The 22,574-nt window shown below is 33.1% G+C and overlaps 1 long non-coding RNA gene across 3 annotated transcripts; it reads left to right on the top strand.

The window, feature by feature from the left end:
- The first annotated feature begins 5,897 nt into the window (after positions 1–5,897).
- Positions 5,898–11,328, top strand: LOC127842926 (uncharacterized). 3 transcript variants are annotated; one of them, XR_008031986.1, is made up of 4 exons: positions 5,898–6,376; positions 9,328–9,499; positions 10,115–10,263; positions 10,453–11,328. It is a non-coding gene; the product is annotated as an uncharacterized LOC127842926 (long non-coding RNA). The 3 variants fall into 3 exon arrangements; XR_008031987.1 differs by lacking the exon at positions 5,898–6,376 and adding an exon at positions 6,684–6,846; XR_008031985.1 differs by lacking the exon at positions 5,898–6,376 and having other exon boundaries at positions 7,367–9,499.
- The last annotated feature ends 11,246 nt before the right edge of the window (positions 11,329–22,574 follow it).

Raw genomic sequence — 22,574 nt, 5'->3', positions numbered from 1 at the left:
CGCCAGCATGTATACCATACATGTACGATTTGAATCGAAACTTAGTTTAACGGTTTATTTGAATTCCTACAACGATATCTATTCCTACGACACACGAACACTAACTCCGATCCTTATACAAAGACGAATGCTTCGGCTATTGTAGGAAAATATGTACGTCACTATCGGCTCGGGGCACTAATTTGTCTTTGCTGCATTTTATGAAATTCGGCTTTAATGTATAATTTTTCTTGCTTATTTTGTGTTATTGTAACATATTTTATCAATATATTACAATTAAACACATATAAAAAATCGTATATACCCGCTTTAATTAAACTAAAGCTACTGATTCTTAAAAAACCTGATTAAACAAAGGTAAAAGGTTAACAGAAGAAATCTGACTAACTGTTCATATTTTATAAAGTAATACCATATTATAACAACAAAGTAAAAAAATAAAATTAACAAAAAAGTTAGAGCTAAAAGAACGATGATTTTGATGATCGGGAATTTCCGTAACGCGTTCGGCAATTTCCGCCGCTATTTTACCCCGATGACGTATGTGTGCACCACTGCGCATGACGAATATTCCCATGCTATGTACAGTATGCACTGAAGCATGCAAATCAAATCAAATAAATTTTATTTTGAGTCGGCAAGACAATAACAAATAACATAAGCTGTGAAGCTTTTGAACCGACTATACAACAAATGTAAACAGTAAAACAAGAGTAAAGAAGCTAGTTAAAAGAAAGACAATTTCTGGGTATTAAAATACAAATACATAATCATAAGAAATACAAATACACAAACAGTCGATACAATTTAAGGCATACAACACAAATTAATCTACAGTAGACATATTCCTTACTTTCCTGCTGGTGTTGCACTAGGAGGGGCAATTTAAGTCATGATATTATCATCATCGTGGCACGCACGGGGTAAAATATGTTTAAAACAAACACATCAATGTAAGGATGTAGATTAGCTGGACCAGCAGCAAAGTCAGTGCAAGAAGTTATTTAAAATGACCAGGTAGTAATAAAGCATCGATGGAAACCAGAAGCAATATAAAGCAAAATTAATCGTACATTTGCAACCACAAATAAAACAATATGAGAGTTTAAAAGCTGTGTAGGAAGCTGCTGATCTATTCCTGTGGATAGGACTAAAAACTGCAATAAGAGAAAAGGAAATAAAAAACTGAACACAAAAAGAAACACAAAAGTGCGACCGGATAAAACTTATCTAAGAACGAATATCATCTCAAATCAGATTTGGGGTGAACTGATCAGCAGCTTTCTCACAATAAAACTAGTAACATAGCGAAAAGCAGCACAACTATGAGCAACACAACTATGAGCAGGCACAGGCAAACTAATATATTACAGCAACATAAAGTACAAAAGCAAAAATAAAATACAAAAGCAGAAATAAGGACAGCACAAGCAGCCGAAGAACAAAACAAAAGGAAGCAGTGTGGCATGCCGCTCCAGATCTGTGTGCCAGCTATGCGAGCCTATGTGACATTGCATGCTGAGCATTTACATTCTTTACCATTCCAGTGCACAATTAAGCTCTTAAATTGATTAAAATTGCTCGCTTTTCTTAAGCTTTTTTGGCAAGGAATTCCACAGAACTGGAGCCGCATGCCGGAAACTGTTACTACCGTACTTTGATGACTTAACCTGGGGAATCTCTAATAAGTTGGTGTACCTGAAATGGTAACAAGAGTCACGTTTAAACACTAGGTCATTTAAAACAGGTGGTGCCATGTTATTTATAATTTTGAAAGTTTCAAGTGCCATAGATCTGATTCTTCTGATATACAGGCTAGGTAGATTTGCTTTACTAAGTAATTGATCATAGGAACTACAATAATCATCATATACAAAACGGAGTGCTCTTTCCTGTATTTTTTCAATTTTATCTGTATTACTTTTACCGCAGAAATGCCAAGTTAAAGGGCAAAAACTGAAAATTGATAAAATAAATGAATGAAAAATGGTCAGTCTACTTAAGCGACAGAGGTTTTTCCCTATTCTCTTCAAGATATTAAGTTGCTGAGCTGCCTTACTGCATATACTACTAATATGACTATTAAAATTTAAGTTGGAGTCCAGGTTTACACCAAGGAGTTTAACTACATCATCACATTTTATGTTAGCATTTCTTATATCAAAAGAGGGATTTCTTGAAGAAGTTTTTTTTCCTACAGCGATTGCTTGAAACTTGTCGGGATTGGCTTGCATACAGTTAAAAGTAAACCAGTCTATTAGAATATTGCTCTCTTTTTGTAGAACATTTACTAACTCATCAAAATTTGAGGTACAGTACGATAATGTGTTGTCGTCAGCATAGTTATAGAGTGTGCCCTTATGAATGAAGTAAAATATATCATTTATAAATACATTAAATAGGAGAGGACCGAGTATAGAGCCCTGTGGCACGCCCTTGATAATGTGTGCCCATGAACTTACTGAGCTGCCAACTTTAATTTGTTGTTTCCTATGGGAAAGGTAAGATGTTAAGAGGTCGATTGAGGTTTTAGAGAGGCCGTAACATTTTAATTTACATAAAAGAATATCATGAGGTAGGCAATCGAAGGCCTTAGATAGGTCCATGAGGACAGCAGCGACATATTGGTTAGAGTCTAATGCAGTTTTCCAATCCTCGACAAGTTTCAATAGAGTTGTTTGGCATCCATGTCCTTTTCTGAAGGCACATAAGAAATTATTGAAAATTTTATCAAAATGTAATGTAAGTTGGTTTGCAAGTACTTTTTCAAAGATTTTTGATGGAGCTGGTAGTATGCTAACAGGTCTGTAGTTTGATTTTTCTAGGGGGTCGTTTTTCTTGTATACTGGGGTTACCTGTGCCTGCTTTAGTCTATCCGGAAAAATTCCGGTATCAATAGATTTATTTATAAAATGTGTATAGAAAGGGACCAGTGACTGCGAACCTAATTTGAGTAGTTTTACAGATATTTTATCAATGCCTGTAGCTTTTTTAGCATTAAATTTATTTAAAATATTTGAAACTGTGGATTGTTCAACATGTGAAAAGTTAAAACAATCTTGAGAGATATTCTGCTCTAGAATGTTTTCTATACTAGGATGGTTTTTTTCATCAAAAGTAAAATCTTTTCCGATATCTTTAGCAACATTTGCGTAAAAATCGTTGAAAATATCAGCTACTTCATTATTATCTGACAAAGTTATTTGGTTTTCATTCAAAATTATTTTACTCTGGTTATTCTTTGACTTATTACACGCCGGGTATGCGAATACTTCGTTTACGGATGGCACTTCACTAACAGAGAACAACAAACGCCACGCGCTAGAGGTAAGTTCCTCTGTTTTATTTAAAGTTATATCCTAAAGATTAGTTTTTAAGACAAGACACATGGTCGAGTTGATAAATGGTGTATCCTTTTGTATTGGGAATACACAATTTCACGGAAGAATGGAACAGTTTTGCCCAAAAAATAGAAAATTTGATCGGAAAACAGCATAAACTGGATGAACAGTAAACATTTTAACAAAATAAAACTACTTAGAATTATTGCAAGAAATTTTTTGCTATTCCACCATATAGAGTAATCACTGTGCTTCAAATACTGAAATTTTGATAGCATTCAATGAAATATAAACAAAGATAGTACATTTTGTAATAGGTGGCATACATAAAGTTGCAGCCACTTTGTTTACCGATAAAGGGCACTTCAGATTACGGAGACTTTCAACAAAGCGGGCACTCTAATAACTGAGTTTTATCTTCTACCTCATATGCATTTATTTATATTATGGCTATTCATACGAAACATTTTTTAAATATATTTTTCAAAAATCACATGACTATTAATTTATACTATGTTTATTATAATTGCAATTTTCAAATAAGATAATATTTATTATTAAATATATGTGTACGGATAATGCGAATCCACACAATCGTGTTTAATTTTACTTATAGCAGGGCTCTAGATAACGGTAGTGAAGGGGTTTTTATGACGCAAATACACATTTGTTCTTCATAAAATCCCATGTCGGTTGTGCTTATTTGAATCGCATCATCAAGACGATACTTATGCGTAGCAACAAAATTAAAAAGAGAATGGTAAAACTCCCTGTATTTTGAGCCCTGCTTATAGGGAGCACTTCCCTTTACGCAACGCTAACGTTTGCTCGAAGTGCGATTCACCTGACCCTAAATCACTGTATTGGTTGAGTTTTAAGAATCACGGTTAAAATTAAATCGTAAAATCAACTGATTCTGGAAAAAAAGGAATGCGTACATAAAATGTTTAAATGTCATATTATGGAGTCAGTACTTAGTATACCCACACAAACGAAGTTTAGGGTGCTATATTGGATAGAACTTCATATGCAGCATGTGTTGTGTTTATATTAAAAAAAAGACGGATATGCATAATTTTTACACCACTATCGTGTGATTAAATCAACCCCGCCCGTTCTTTTATTGCTATTTTAGTTTATTGGCATTGAGCCAAAAAGTTCCAATAGAATTTCGAACCTGCATCGCTGCTGATATTAATCTCTGAGAGGCAGTTTAAGCAGAGTGATTATTCATGACATGCTATCTAATATAAAAGAAAATAGCCTTAGTACCTTCATTTGGACATAAAGATAAATGCTTTAGATCAACCGCTTAGAACGTAATTTAAAATATATGGTCATATAGATTTTACTCATTAGACATATCCAATTTGTTTAACATTTATCTTTCACATTTATACCAAATCATAATCATATTTCAAAGGGATAAGAACATGCTTCGGTTATTCGTTTTTTATTTGCGTACTAAGTACATACATTTTTATTTATTGCCTGCTTACTTTAACAGTATTCCACAGCGAATTCTGCATTTTTGATTCAAAAAATACGAGTGTGTTATATCTGGAAAAAAGTGTCTAGATGTCAGGAAACGAAGTGCCATTGCTTTTTAGATGATCGGTAAACGAAGTGCAGATGAAAAATGTGCATGCGACTCTTAAAACATTTGAATTTTCTCAAATACATTAGTAAACTAAAATGTAACATGTTGTAACATTACAGGATATATTGATCTTTTATTTCGAATAGTAAGCACGTTCTTGATTTATTTCCAAGTATGTTTATTTTGTTTAAATATGTACTGATCATTCAATTCATGCTGATTATCGATGAAATTTTATCGTTTTTTTTTAAATAATTCACCGTTTTTCCGCGAATTTCTTTCTTCGCAATACGAAGTGCTATACCATTAATCACCCAAACAATGTTCTGTGTCTAAAAACCAAATAAACAGAACATAAATACAAAAAAGCTGAAGAACTCACCTCTCGCGCGTGGCGTTTGTTGTTCTCTGTAAGTGAAGTGCCATCCGTAAACGAAGTATTCGCATACCCGGCGTGTATTAGACATATAAGGCTTGATTGTATCCCAAAAATCCTTAGATTTGCAGCCACCAGTACACCTTTCTTGAAAATAGTTATTTATAGATTTACGTTTCAATTTGTTTACAAGATTTCTGTTTTTACGATACTGTTCCCAAGATTTTGAACTTTTATCTTTAGTATATTTATTAAAAGACATCTTTTTATTGAAGATAGATTTCTTTAATTCCTTATTCATGTAAGGTAGCTGAACAGATTTTCTGTATGCTTGTTTAAAAGGAGCATGTTTATTCATAACTTCAACAACGTCATTTTCAAACTTGTTGTACACTGAATCTAAGTTTTCTGAATTACATGTGTAGCCGCCAATATTTAAATTACAAAGGTCTGCATTGTATGATTCAATATTAAAAGTTTTGAAACTCCTGTATGTGATTTTATGTTATGCAAATTTCCCTCAAAACTTCAAGGATTACAAGACTGTGTTGATCATTCACTTGCATATACTTAATTTCTAATCTCTTTTGTGTTGATTACGAGTCGAACTTTTACATGACATTGAGGATTTACTGATTTATAAGATGGTTCAATGTGCAGCGTTTGGCTGCAATGCTCGTTCTGAAAAGCAAACGGAGAAGAAAGGATTCTTCGGCTTCTCAAAGGACGAAAGTATTAAGCGGAAATGGATTCTAGCCGTGAATTCACGAAGGATTATCGACGGAAAGGTGGTGGACTTTACGCCAAGCAAATATGCAAAACTCTGCATAAAACATTTTGAGGATAAGTGCTTTGTCCACCCCCCCCCCCCCGAGTGTGATGGCGAGTGCGGGCTTTGGGATGAGACTGTCGCTGCATCCTGATGCAGTGCCAACTTTGTTCCCTGACACGGACAACTTCAAGGCATTACAGCCGAAAGCCCTAAGGCCAGACGAGTTAGGAGCCCCCAAACGGAAACGTGACAACTATGGTGCTTTTTCCAAGAGAAATCGCAAAACGGTAAGAACTTAATTAATAAGGTCAATGATCAGATATGCATCTTAATACCACAAGTTCTATGTTATTTCAAAAAGCTCAAACACTTAAAATGTAAAAAATACTTTTGAATTAAAAATCATTGTATGTAGTTAGAATAGTTGGCAGCTAGTAACCAAACTGACTTTGGCAGTACGGCAAGATCTAATTATTTATTGTAAGTGTTTTGACAGGCATCAGTTTGAAATCAACACATTTCGATCTTAATAGTAAAACAAATGTGTATCTATCTAAATATACTGCTAGTCGACACAATTAGCATTTCAAGCAGTGGACACTGTTGAGTCCATTTCCTGGGAAGAACCAGTACTTGGTGTCTATGGAGGAGATAATGAGAAAGCTCCCTGAGTAGGGAGCGAACCCAGGAACTCCCGATCGCTAGACGGACACCGCATCCACTACACCACCGTGACCTCTTACTGTTTTCCACCACGGTTAATTTAGCTCAAGTTCTAATGTAAAGCAGTTGCTGACAAGCCATATTTTCTACCTATTTACCAAAAATTCAATTAATAATGTGTTGCTTATCTTTTTATTGTTTAAAATGTGAAAACGCAAGGGCTTTTTAGTAAATACATTCAGACTTCCAATAATGTATTAATGCTGGTTTAGAAAAAGAGATGATAAGTTAGAAATAGTGTGCCATTTAACTGTTAAAAGAATAAAAAAGAAATTTGAATTAGTAGCCGACAGGTGTTTTATTATTTATATACCATTTATTCTTCATGTAGTGTGAATCATAAAATGCATCTTGATTTTTTTGTGTTTTCATAAATTGAACAGCAACTGATTCTAGTACTTAGTAGCTGATGGCTATTTAGGCTACTGGTAGTGCCATGATAATTTAAATAACAGTTCAATTTCAGTCTTCAGGGTAATATATTTAGCCAAAATCATTGTTCTATATTAGAAACAGGAGAAAAATCCTATAGCCTGACTATATAAATTATTAATTTCTAGAAGCCCAAATAACATCTTACCAGACCCGGGATGTCTGGCTTATAATTTAAGACTGAATAAATGTTATATTTTCAAATTAATATTGTTACATGCATTAATTGCATTGGAAACAGTTTTCAGTGTAATAAACTCATTTTGCTCCTTATGGGCTTTAGCCATTTTGAGATTTCATTATAGCATTCAATGTACTAAAGATGTGTTGTTTGATTAATTTCTGAAGTGGAAAAAAGAAAAACATGTAGTTTTACTATTATGAATACAAAGTTTACTTTATTTTACAATTTTGTGTTACAAATCTTGTAGAAAATAAATGACAGCATTATAATATGTGTAAAATTAAATAAGCTTTTTTCGGGTTATCATTTTTATATTTTATTTATAAAGTTGCTTCAATTAGGTGGTTTCTGTACAAAATAAGTTGGTCACTAAACTAGCTGAATTTTTGCAAATCACCATGCCAACAAGGCACCAAGTTGGCAGAATGTGGTGTATTACCACCCTTCAGCTGCCATAAATCAAGCTGGTGTCATAAAATAGATGGTCCTCTTTGTTTCTGTAAAGTCAAGTATTGTTATCAGTGATCTACTGTTATCAATTGTATTTGGCACAGACAGTAATAAAACAAGCAGATTATCAGACTGCAGTAATCATAACAACTGAATATACAACATACTGCACTAGTAGATAGAACAGTATTTATAAATAGAATAGGAAATAAATTGCAAAAAATATAAATAACATTTTAATTTGAACAACAGCAAAAAATATAAATAACATTTTTATTTAGAACAACAATCTACACTTTTATTCTTGTCTCTTGTCTTTATGCTTTCTTTTAATTTAAACACTGTATTATTTTAATTGGGATATTTTTTTTTATATATTGTATTTATTTAGTTTGACAAATTATAATTAAAACAGATACTTGCATAAATACTGGCATCATTTAAATACATTTCTTCAAAACTTGATTTTTTTATTAATTAAAAAACAAATCCTCATGAAATGAGCTATAATGCTGCGCATGGACACAGTTTTAAAATACAGTTAAAATGAAAAAAACAACAACCATTTTTAATGAAATAGTCATGGAAAATTGCTTACCGGTATAAAGCTTTAATTAAAGATACTAATACTATATTGCAAAAATAAATGTAGATCATGAAATGAATAGTTTTGTTTGAGAAAATCACCAAAATGATGTCCATTCCCTGTTTGATGTCTTATTCTCAATTCACATTATACAGTGTTTTTAGAACACATCATGACTTGCAGTTGACCCCTATTGATTTTGAGGTCACTAGGTCAAAGGTCAAGGTGACCCCAAATAGTAAAATGGTTTCCGGATGATAACTCAAGAACGCATACGCCTAGGATCATGAAACTTAATGGGTAGATTGATAACGACTCGCAGATGACCCCTATTGATTTTGAGGTCACTAGGTCAAAGGTCAAGGTTATGGTGACCTGAAATAGTAAAATGGTTTTCGGATGATAACTCAAGGACGCATATGCCTAGGATCATGAAACTTCATAGGTAGATTGATCATGACTCGCAGATGACCCCTATTGATTTTGAGGTCACAAGGTCAAAGGTCAAGGTCACGGTGACCCGAAATAGTTCAATGATTTTCGGATGATAACTCAAGAACGCTTTTGCCTAGGATCATGACACTTTATAGGTGCATTGATCGTGACTCGCAGATGACCCCTATTGATTTTCAGGTCACTAGGTCAAAGGTCAAGGTCACAGTGACAAAAAACGTATTCACACAATGGCTGCCACTACAACGGACAGCCCATATGGGGGGCATGCATGTTTTACAAACAACCCTTGTTTCATATACATTTATCGGATTATATATTTAACATCCGATTAATGTAAATGAAATGATTATGAAATTTTGTTCAATGACATGTGTTGCCATGAAAGTTGGACTATTACTTGTCTTTAGGCTCGAAGGCGCACAAGGAATTACTGTTGGTCATCGGAAGCAAGCGTCTTCTCTCTGACATTCGCATGCTGTCACCAGCTGAACAGACCTCGATGCTGGAGGCTCAACACAAGGTGGTCTGCCAATTTGCGCCAAAATTTGTCTGCTTTTCATACGCAGCAATGAAACAGAGGTATGAATTGTGATCGATTAATATTATGTCTACAGAAGAGCTAGCGCAGGCATGTTGTTTTTGTCTTTCATAGTCCAGTGGTAATAATTTATAAAACTACAACTTTAAGGCAAAAATAAGTTTATTTCCTACACGATTGATAAATATTTGTGCAAGTTTAATGAGAACAACATTTGATTATGATGCGGTTTGGGTTTTTTTACATTCGGCATTGGTTGCGGAAATTCTAACAACCAAAAATATGATCTTTAATTCGAGTAAAATTAATATCCTAGTTGACTAATAAACATTGTCTTTTGCAGTTCATAAACCATCAAGTGCCCATGAGCATATGTCCATAATAAATATGCATTAGTTGTGAAAATGATTTTAGTTCCTTTTTATGCCCGTGAAGGTGGGCATATAGTGATCGCACTGTCTGTCCGTCTGTCTGTCTGAAATTCCGTCACATTTTGCGTTTAGGTTTCGAAAAATGTGGAAAAACACTTTGCGTTTAGGTTTAGACAAATTTGGAAAAAGGGGGCATATGTCATCCTATGGTGACAAGCCTTGTTGTTATATGAAATAGTAATTGTTGATATAATTTGTGATTAAAGGCTATTTTTTGTAATCCAGATTGCATCTGGCAGCCCTGCATTCCGTTTCTAATGCGCACAGGAAACATGCATAGACGAAGAACGGCCAAAAGCGCTACAGGATTTCGTATCCAAAGTACAAGGCGGGACACCATGTCGTGAAACCTGTCAAAGAGGCCTGCAATTATGGTAATGGTCCTTCTAAGCAAAATAGAAAATTGGCATTCTAATATATAATATACAAAAACCTAACAGTGAAACTGACTAAGTTGACTGTTGTTGTTGTTTTTTATGCATAATATGTGTATTTTTATTTATTTGTTCAATGTGCATAGTTTAACCAAGTAGTAAAAAATAAATTGTTGATGCTTTTTTCAGATTATGTCACAGAGCTCATGGTTGAATTGCTGCAATTAAAACAACAGTTCAAGAGCACCCGGATTGCTAAGCAGGCATCTTCTTCCATTCTGTTCTCTCCAACACCATTAGCATCATATGCGAAGAAAATTTTAAAAAATGAAGCAGTGCAGTTGCACCGCTCTAGGTTTAATTAATTACAGTAATTGGAAACAACTTGGCATGCCATTTGTCATGTGTTGCTCCAGCTGGGTTTAGTGTACGTGCGTAAGGTGTCATCCCAGATTAGCCTGTGCCATATATGTTTGTAATTAATTTAAAAAATCCTCGCGCTGGAAAGATGGGACAAAGCGTGCGCAAAATATCTCGTCCCATATTAGCCTGTGTCCCTGATAAGACTGTGCAGACTGGACGTGAACACATGATATGCCCCAAGTTTTATATGACAATGTCTACGAATGTGCCCTTTTGACAAATTAGAACCTAGCTGAAGCACTGATCACGTATTGTTTCAAATTAACATAGCAACTACAATTATTTTTTTGAAAAATGTGAATGTATTATTTTGACAAATATGCTGTAATAATAGTTTTCCCATTGTGTGCTATACTGTTAGTATAAAAATGTTAATGTCAACACCTTTATTTTTAAATGTTGGGACCATGTAGTGTTTTTTGTGTGATAGTATTGGTCTGTAAAAGATGTTTTAAAAGTCATTTTGTTAAAGGTACTTAATTTGACTCCATGACAAGTTGTATTGCAACATTGTGCTAGTAAAGCTCATTTACTTATTCCGTCCAGTTTTCTAAAACTTGTCGTCAGGTTACAAGTTGTTCTGTTGTTGTGTCTGTGGTAATTTATATTTTTAGATGTTGCAATAAACTTGTATGCTACATATATATTGTTGTGTTGAAATGTTTTCTCCATTTCAAAAACATCGAGAGTAAAAATTTGACATGCTATTTCTCATTAATAATATTAAGTCACCTCGCTCGTGGAGAGTTTAGAAAAATTCAATTGCGTCATATTTATATAAAATCAAGACTAATTATTAAAAAATATTTATTAAAAAACAACAGAAATGAGATCATTCAAACTTTGAAGTGAATGTCGACATAAATGAGATCAATTTACCATAAATAAAAAATCGTGTGCAGGGAACACATCGGGTTTCAACAAAATGGCCATGTTAAGATACTAGCAAAAGAAATAAAACATCTATTCTCGGTCATTTAGTATTAAATGACACGACCATTTACGTAAGAATTATTCATTTCAAATCAACATTATTTATTTCAACTAGTACGTTGTTGAAGTGTTGAACTTGAACGGTTAGTAAATTTGGACTGGCATTCGTACGTCGATCAGTTTCAGGGAATAATTATATCTTTTCAATGTGTCAATTATATTTGCCTGATTAAATTATAATTAAATACTTAAACAGTCAAGATGCGATGTCCTGTGGATGTGTACTATGAAAAATAAAAACACGTTATATGACGAACTTTAAAAAGACAAAAGCTGATACCGTTTCCTTTGTTATGAACTCGTAGCAAGTGGTTAACTCAGGCGAGGTATAAAACCCGGAACTATCCGGAAATCTTTATGGTAAAACCCGGAACCGATATAAATGGTTATAACTTCATTATTATTCGTCCGATATTAATTATAATGGTACCGTTGTAAAGAAGATCCTCTACAGATTCTAACCATATCAAAATATTTTATGGCAGAGTCGTAGTCGGCCTGTAAATCGCGGACAAAGTCGGCCTGTTTTAACGTTTTTTTTTACACACGCAAATGCCGAGAAGAAAACCCGGAACCGATATAAATGGTTATAACTTCATTATTATTCGTCCGATATAAATTATAATGGTACCGTTGTAAAGAAGATCCTCTACAGATTCTAACCATATCAAAATATTTTATGGCAGGGTCGTAGTCGGCCTGTAAATCGCGGACAAAGTCGGCCTGTTTTAACGTTTTTTTTACACACGCAAATGCCGAGAAGAAAACCCGGAACCGACATAAATGGTTATAACTTCATTATTATTCGTCCGATATTAATTATAATGGTACCGTTGTAAAGAAGATCCTCTACAGATTCTAACCATATCAAAATATTTTATGGCAGGGTCGTAGTCGGCCTGTAAATTGCGGACAAAGTCGGCCTGTTTTAACGGTTTTTTTTTACACACGCAAATGCCGAAAAGAAAACCCGGAACCGATATAAATGGTTATAACTTCATTATTATTCGTCCGATATTAATTATAATGGTACCGTTGTAAAGAAGATCCTCTACAGATTCTAACCATATCAAAATATTTTATGGCAGGGTCGTAGTCGGCCTGTAAATCGCGGACAAAGTTGGCCTGTTTTAACGTTTTTTTTTTCCCACGCAAATGCCGAAAAGAAAACCCGGAACCGATATAAATGGTTATAACTTCATTATTATTCGTCCGATATTAATTATGATGGTACCGTTGTAAAGAAGATCCTCTACAGATTCTAACCATATCAAAATATTTTATGGCAGGGTCGTAGTCGGCCTGTAAATCGCGGACAAAGTCGGCCTGTTTTAACGTTTTTTTTTTACACACGCAAATGCCGAAAAGAAAACCCGGAACCGATATAAATGGTTATAACTTCATTATTATTCGTCCGATATTAATTATAATGGTACCGTTGTAAAGAAGATCCTCTACAGATTCTAACCATATCAAAATATTTTATGGCAGGGTCGTAGTCGGCCTGTAAATCGCGGACAAAGTTGGCCTGTTTTAACGTTTTTTTTTACACACGCAAATGCCGAAAAGAAAACCCGGAACCGATATAAATGGTTATAACTTCATTATTATTCGTCCGATATTAATTATAATGGTACCGTTGTAAAGAAGATCCTCTACAGATTCTAACCATATCAAAATATTTTATGGCAGGGTCGTAGTCGGCCTGTAAATCGCGGACAAAGTCGGCCTGTTTTAACGTTTTTTTTTACACACGCAAATGCCGAGAAGAAAACCCGGAACCGATATAAATGGTTATAACTTCAATATTATTCGTCCGATATTAATTATAATGGTACCGTTGTAAAGAAGATCCTCTACAGATTCTAACCATATCAAAATATTTTATGGCAGGGTCGTAGTCGGCCTGTAAATCGCGGACAAAGTCGGCCTGTTTTAACGTTTTTTTGTACACACGCAAATGCCGAAAAGAAAACCCGGAACCGATATAAATGGTTATAACTTCATTATTATTCGTCCGATATTAATTATAATGGTACCGTTGTAAAGAAGATCCGATGTCATTTGCACCGACGACGAAAACAACAACCTGTAAATATGGTTTAATGTACAATGAACGGGATTTGATGTGAAGAAAAAACAATATATTCATGTTCCGTTCATACAAGAGAAATTGAGAAAAATAAGATTCAGGTGAGATGGGGACAAAGAAGGATGAAAATTCTTATCGCGCATGCATACGACCAGTTTCTTAGGTTTTACCTTAAATTGGTGGGGTCATCACAGGGGAGGGGCTCAGGCGGGCACAAATATTGACCAAGCGTGACCAAATGACCGTTACGAAGGGCATTCATAACGTTGCATATAAGTGACACGAGTGTGGTCCTTTATGAAAATTTCGGTTTAGGGGACTCAGAAAATTTAGTTGAAAATCCTAACAAGTATTATTAAAGTACGGAATCCGGATAGTGCTATTAATAATCTCGTCCTACTTTATATACGATTGTGATAAAACAAGTAATATCAAGAAACATGATAATTATAATGACGATTCTATAGTGTGCGGTCATTTATTTTTCAATTACAAATGTTTCACTATGAGTTGTGTATTAGGCGGCAGCGAATTTACTGTGTATCTCATTTCTGGAGAAAATCCTATAATGAATTCACTGATAAGGATCTTGTGTATTCATTTAGGATACAATGTATTCATGGCTCAATTCTCACTATTACAGGTATGGCACACCGTACTGTGTACGAATAAACAATGCATATTAAAAACTTCAAAAACAGAAACACAGTTGAAAGCGAGTTGATACGGATTTATTTGTATTATTCAGTATAATACTTACAAATATACACAATCAATTTTTGCAAAAGATGTTATTGAAATTCCGTAGTATGGTTCTGATATTCTAGATGTGGTCAGAAGATATGACCAAACATTTACAAGGGTGTTTTAATGATATAATAGAATAACACTAACACATACAAGCGTGTTTTTATTTACATTGCCTCGATCAAAATGCTCAACCTTATTCAACAAATGAATTTTTTTTTTTCTTAACCAAGGAAACATACATGCTTTATAAAAATGAACACTTTTTCATATACGGAATACTGTATAAATACTGTGTTTGACGGTAATAGCCGTTTTACTGAGACAGTGAATTGTTATCATGAATAACAATTTACACATAAATATTAACCTTTGTATGGGGGAATTAGGTATTCAGATTCAGGAACAATTGGGGTTAATAGAATCAGATATTCCAATGGCCATAACTTTCTAAATAATAGACAGTACATAACTTTCCGCAATTACGCACAACTGCATGTCGCCCTGAATAATGTCCATGAGTTGAAAGAAAATCAATTGAAATTGCAAGGAGATGCGTTCACACAAAATTATTCTTATACTAAGTATATTGAAGATATAATCATATGGTCATTATTTCAGTTTAATGGCATGCGATGTTTAAATTTCCGAATAAATGAAGTGTAAAAAAAATGAAATTATTGAATACTAACTATTTACTACATTTAATCTTTAAAAAATCACAATTTGGAAAACTCACGTTTTTTCGCAAATATTGCAAGTTCGCGACTCATTTTAACAATTCTGAAGAATTCGCGACTTCAGAAATTTCACAAATTAGGCATGTTTCTTCAATGGCCATTATATACTTTCTTTAGCGCGTTACATGACTTAACGAGTGTTGGTTTCTATTCAAATCTGCTAAATACTGCGCTCTTAATTAGAATCGCATAAACGGTTTTGGTGGCATTGTTGATGACGTAAATTACTTAGATTATAAGACTTATACTACTAAATGCTGATTGAGCAAATACGACGTAAACAGATCATAATTTCAACAAAGTCATAATCTTGATGCAATTTATATTTTTATGAACGTGTTTACACGAGCATTAATTTGTACCCGCGCTTTCGGTAAATCTAGTAACCGTTTATAGATATATAAATATATTTACGTAAAACAATGACACTGCGATAAGATGCACTAACGCGCATAATATAAAATGGTTTAAGAAATCAAGTATATTATGACCAGGTCGGAAATTAACTCATTAGCAATGGTTACCCACGCTTGATTTATAACTAACAGACCCTAAAAACAACGACAATATTTACATAGCTTACAATTAAAGACTATATCAGTTATAAATTATGTCAACCCTCCTGAACATCAACATACAACGGACAGTGAACGAGTACATGTATTTCATCCTCGATCTTATCTGTACAATGAAAACAAGTTCTGTTACATAGCTCATTATTTTCATTCCGGCCGGTCTCTAGCCTGACTACTGAACATACTAATATTCGCGAATAAACCTGAGTTCACAGAAATGAATGCTATTTACATTATTATTTCATGTTTCAAAATCAGTGTGCACTTAATCAACTAGATCTAATAATTAGCACTTACTCATTCGTACAATAACAAAAAATCTGTATAAATTAAGACTCGTTTCATGAAGACTGAAATCAAAATCATGATGAGAGCTCGAATATACGAATTTGAGTTTTTTAGTGAATTTTACTTTAAACGAGAATATTGCACTATGAATGCATACTAATTCGTTGATTTTGGACCAATTCGTACAAGTTTTTACCCGCAGCCTTGGAGCGTTCAAGTCTCTCTCTCTCTCTCTCTCTGGTGTTAAATGCAATATACGTTTACAATCTCATATTTTTGTGCAGTTATTTCAGCTTGTGGTCTTGTTTACATAAGACGTTTAAAACGATTTTACTACTAGCGAAAGGCAAGTCAGTCTTTCGTTGATTTTTTTGTTCTAAAAAGTGCTTTCTGCAATGCGTGCTTATACTTTTGTAAGATACGCTAAAGAGAAGTACAATTCCTTTTACCAAAATATGAATCATTTTCTGCACACGTGAAATGCAAATTATTTCATTGCGAATGAGATGCTAATAGACTGATGTAATGACAGCGATGAATTTAAAGAATCTGTTTGTCTTACATGTACACTATACATGAAAGGAAGGTATCATTACTCTCGTTTATTTTATATATATTATTATGAAAAATTATTTCGTTAAAGGCATAGTCAAACGGAAAAACTTTTCATGGTTATTATAATATATCATTCCTTCACTAAAATGAATGATATATCTTTGGATAGTTGTCAATTTTGTGGTTTAAATTTGAAATGTCATAATATGTAACGTCTCTTACAGAGTATATTATATATACGATTTTGTAGTGACTGTCATGTTTTATACATAGCACACACAATGCACCCATATCCGATTTTTCGTCATTTAAAGTCAAAAGTTTCAATTGGTTGCATCAAAATATCACTCACTACAAGTTGGTTTTTAACTACTTCAAAAAATGAAAATGCCCCTTTAATTGACTATAGAGGATTTGACACCATTGAGTTAATGCTGTTAGTACAGATGACATAATAGTTTCAGATTTTAATTCGCACCGTTCGCTTAACTCAACGTTCAATGGCACGCGAACTTATTATTGTAACTAATGCAAGCTAAAAATAATATGTGAATATTTTCTAAAAAAACACTATCCTGCGAAAATGGATCTTATTTAATTGTGGTTCCCTCTTATGTTGTCCGTCGACTTTAAGAATAATGTGTCAGTAATAAAAGTATTGTACATATTCACATGCTTTGTAATAAATGAAAGATGCAAATGTGTCCAATTCATCTTTTTCAGTGTGCTTAATGTAGCTTCTTTAATATCCAACTTAATTAGCGCCGTCTTTATTAAGGCTATGTCTATTTTAAGAACAGATTACGGGGCGCCTAGATTACAGTGAAGTTTATACTAATGTGCAACAATGATGTGGGTCCACTCTCGTTGTTTATTTTATATGTACATAACAATTTGGCAATAAATGACATCAGTTATTTTCAGTAAATCCAATTTGTTCATAACAGTAGCCAGGTGCCTGAGATAGAGCTGATAAATAGGGATAACCACAGCAGGTGGCTAATACACAGTGTAGACTTCCCCTGTTTTATTATTGGAATTGTTTTTTATCTGATTGGCATTTATGAAGTGTATTAATTCGGGTCTGTTGGCGATCATTTTATGTGCAAAACTGTGTTTCTTACTGACTTTCAATCGTTATGCTTTTAAACACAATTTCATGAAACCATTTAATTAAATACATTGGCGCGTTGGAACATGAATTATAAATCAAGCTGAGTGGTATCAGTTTTTAAATCGCATAACTCGCTTAAATCAACGTTCAATATCACGCACGCTTAACAAAATTATAAAAACATCACGTGATTCATTATATTGGTTTAAAAAAGTATGTACACATATGATATGTATTGTTATATTTTGTTTTTGTTTTTAATCAACAAGAAAAAATAAAACATTGTCATATATATAGCGCTTTACCTTTGCAAAATTCTACATTACATAAAGAAGTATCGTATTTGTTAAAGTGAACATGCTTGACATATTTATAATGCATTATTACAAGTAATATAGTGCACACGGAATTTGACCTTTAACTTTATGCAATCCACATTTTTAAGCGTCGTATTGTAACAGTAGCAGACAACAGGCATCAGGTTAATAAGAATAACTGATGTATTTATAGAACGTGAATAAAATCACCAAGTAACATGTTTTGAAATTACAAATAATAGTATAACTTTATTCATCTATCAATGGTCATTAAAAGCTATGTTTAAAAGCAAATAATATCAAAATGTTTGCCGAAATAAACAATTGTGCTGTGTTTGTGTCACGCTCTATTGGTATTTAAGTCGGTCCATACAATCACCGAAAAGCACCGAAAGGCACTCAATTTCTCTATCTATATATGCAATATATCGTTTCTAGCGTGTGTTAACGGGTTTAATTAGTTATTAATGGTTATATGAATGTATGTCTATACTACATTTTGCCCAAAATTGGATTAATATCGGCAATATACCGACCGAATAGCAATTCATGTGAAGACCGAAAAGCAATCAATTTCTTGTATATAAATGAAAAATTGCGTTTCTATTGTGTGTAACGGATTAAATGAGTTATAAATGGTTATATTTTATGCATACTTATACTACCTTTTGTTTATTATGATGTATTAATGCCCAAAATTGGATAAATATCGGCAATATACCGCCCGAAAAGCACTTCATGTGACGACCGAAAAGCACTCAATTTCTCGCTATATATATGAAAACTTGCGTTTCTATTGTGTGTAAACGGACTAAATTAGTTATAAATGGTTATATTTCATGCATATTTATACTACCTTGTGTTTATTATGATGTATTAATGCCCAAAATTGGATAAATATCGGCAATATACCGACCGAAAAGCACTTCATGTGAAGACCGAAAAGCACTCGATTTCTCGCAATATATATGCAAAAATGCGTTTCTATTGTGTGTTAATGGACTAAATTAGATAAAAATGGTTATATTTCATGCATATTTATACTACCTTGTGTTTATTATGATGTATTAATGCCCCATATTGGATAAATATCGGCAATATACCGACCGAAAAGCACTTCATGTGAAGACCGAAAAGCACTCCCGCGACAGCACAGAATCACCGAAAAGCACTCAATTTCTTCATATTTACATGAAAGTAAGCCATAAGTGCCGTTTATAATGGATTGAAAACATGTACGTATTAATTAAGTCATTAATCACTTCGTTAAATATTGATTTAAGTGTAAAGATCACGCACAATAGTATTTTAATTTGCAACCGAAAAGCACTATCGCGCCAGCATAGAATCACCGAAAAGCACTCAATTATTCTATATATACATGAAAGTAAACTATAAGGGCCGATTTTAATGGAGTGAAAAAATGTACATATTTATTTAGTCAATAATGACTTCGTTAAATGTTGATTTAAGTATAAAAATAAAAAAGGCAGTTCTTCTTTTCATTTGCATCAAATTAAAGGTTAAAGACCGAATGTTTAAAAAAAACTGCTATTTTATGAATATATATCAAGCACGTACACTTAACCAAAAAATACGATATTTCTTTATTTAATGTAGAATTTTGAAAAAGTAAAGCGCTTTATACATAACAATGCTTCTTTCTGGTACTTCTTGAGTAAATAAACAACAATGTACAGCATATTATATTTGTACATAATTTATAAAAAGAACTATGCGCGTCCCATTGAACGTTGAGTTAAGCGAGAGTTGAGAATTAAATTACACATTCATTGTTTCATTATTTCTTTTTTAAATTGAAATGATTAAAAAATTAAGTCAGAAAACCAGCTTTTCTGCATTAAATGACCTTTAACAAAACGCCATCAGACCCGAATGAATACACGTCATTTATTCCAAGCAGGTAAATAACAAATACTATAATAAAACAGGGGAAGTCTACACTGTGTATAAGCAACCTGCTGTGGGTATCGTATCAGCTCAATACACAGGAACATGGTCATAATGGCTACTGTACTGGAAAAATTGGATTTACAGTCAAAATAACCAATTTCGTTTAAGTCTACACTGTGTATTAGCAACTTGCTGTGGTGATCTTATCAGCTCAATACACAGGAACATGGCTACTGTACGGAAAAAAATGGATTTACAGCCAAAATAACTGATTTCATTTATTGCTGAAGTGGTGTGTATTTAAATTAACAACGAGCATTGATCCACCTCACCGTTGCACATTATATTAAATTAATTAATTTAATGAACTAATTAAAGGCGGCGCTAATAAAGTGTGAAGGTGGAAATTAAGAAATAAGATATATTTTCGCATGACACTGAATACACACGATACATGGATAAAATATAAATAAGACACATTTGAATCTTTCATTTCTCCAACAAAATAGCACGTAGTCACATATATAAGATAGCTTAAAGACCAGAAAACAATATAAGTTAGACACATTTGCATCTTACATATCTTAAAAAAAACAAACATGTGAATCTAAAGCAATACATTTATTACTGACACTACCTATTCTATATGTTGGCGGACAGCATAAGTTCAAAGAAGGAACCACAATTAAATAAGATCCATTTTCGAATGATAATGATTGTATAGCAAGAAGTCATATATTAATTCTAGCTAAACTTGCATTAGTTAAAATAATTGTGTTCATTAAGTTCACATCAATCTGTTCTGTAAAAAGAGATAGAACAGATTAAAGACGGCGCTAATAAAGTGTGAAAGTGCGCGTGCCTTTGAACGTTGAGTTAAGCGAGAGGTGCGAATGAAATTACACATAATTAAAAACTGATACTATTGTGTCACCTTGCATTGTGCTAACATCAATAACTCAAAAGTGTCTCGATGCTCGCGCAATAAATGGTTTTAATGGAACCATTAAAATCGCTATTATTAATACAAAGCACATTAACTAAAATTCATGCTGCAATTTCTATTTAAGAGTTTCACGTCAATTAGAAAAACTTAAAACATTTACATCAATTTACGTATAAGATGATAAACAGCATGAAGTGCTTTTCGGTTGGTACATTGCCGATATATTTATAACTTGCTACCAGTTGATTATAACTATATATTTTATTTGATATTTTACATGACTGTCTTAGTCCTCTAAGCCGAAATGATCCGTAAACTAAAAAAGTTTCTTTGTGTCGTATTACTTAAACTAAATTTTGATTCACATCGTGCATCGAATCATTTCTGTCGGTCATGTCGGTTGATATTCATTATTTTTCTGGGATTGTTTTAGTATGATGCTGCTGCCTTTGCAAATATAACAGAATAGTTTATTTTTGACTTAAGCATGTGAAGCTCATCGTTATTAACATACATATAAATAACAGCATGCGTTGAAGTACACACAAAAACACACATAATTTTAAAGAATAAATAATCTAAATAAACACGAAATATATTTCGTGAACATATTTCGTGAGAATGGTACATGGATGGGTTTAATACACAGTGGTCACACAATGTTATGCATATAGGTTTACAAAAATATAGATACAGTAACATATTTCTGACCTTATTTTTTTTGTGAAAAATGTACTTCTATTTAACACTACATATATATGACATTTTCTCTTATTTTAAAGCATGTTAAACAATACATGGCTAGCTTTCTTAATACAGTTTTGTTTGTGCTATTAAGTAGTTTAATAAACATGAACATATTCGGTCGGATTCTATAATATTTCGGAATTAATGCATTCCTAACATCATTATAATAAGGACATTTAAGAACAAAGTGAAATTCATCCTCGATGTCATTTAGGTTACATAATATACATTTGCGTTGATCTCTGTCAATAAGTGTATATTCAGTTATTATCCTTTATAAAAGTGCGGCTCGTGTGAATTTGTGAATAGCAGAAGCATTTGTCTGCTTAATTAAGATCCGTGTTAGTGTTCGTGTGTCGTATGAATAGATATCGTTGCAGGAAATTACAATGATCCGTAAATTTAAGATCTGTACAGTATTGACGAAATCAGAATGAAGTATCTGGCTTATTTGGTATTTTTCCACACATGTTTTTCTTAACTTTTATTTAATTTAAATCCGTTTATAGGAACTCTATATATATATATAGCGAGAAATTGAGTGCTTTTCGGTCTTCAGAGGAAAAGCATTTCGGTCGGTATATTGCCGATATTTATCCAATTTTGTAGTATAGACATACAATCATATAACCATTAATTAACTAATTAAACCCGTTAACACACACTAGAAACGATATATTGCATATATATAGCGAAAAATTGAGTGTATTTTCGGTGCTTTTCGGTGCTATTCGATGCTTTTCGGTACTTTGCGGTTATTGTATGCACCCGTAAATAACTATGTATAGACATCGTGAACAATACATAGTGAGCAATCTACCCATATATACAATATATAATCATATCATAATATATATATA

Source organism: Dreissena polymorpha, chromosome 8, assembly GCF_020536995.1.
Source record: "Dreissena polymorpha isolate Duluth1 chromosome 8, UMN_Dpol_1.0, whole genome shotgun sequence".
In the NCBI taxonomy this organism is placed as follows: Eukaryota; Metazoa; Mollusca; class Bivalvia; order Myida; family Dreissenidae; genus Dreissena; species Dreissena polymorpha.
Note: the sequence above shows the minus strand (reverse complement) of the source record. Positions and strands in the feature narration are given on the sequence as shown.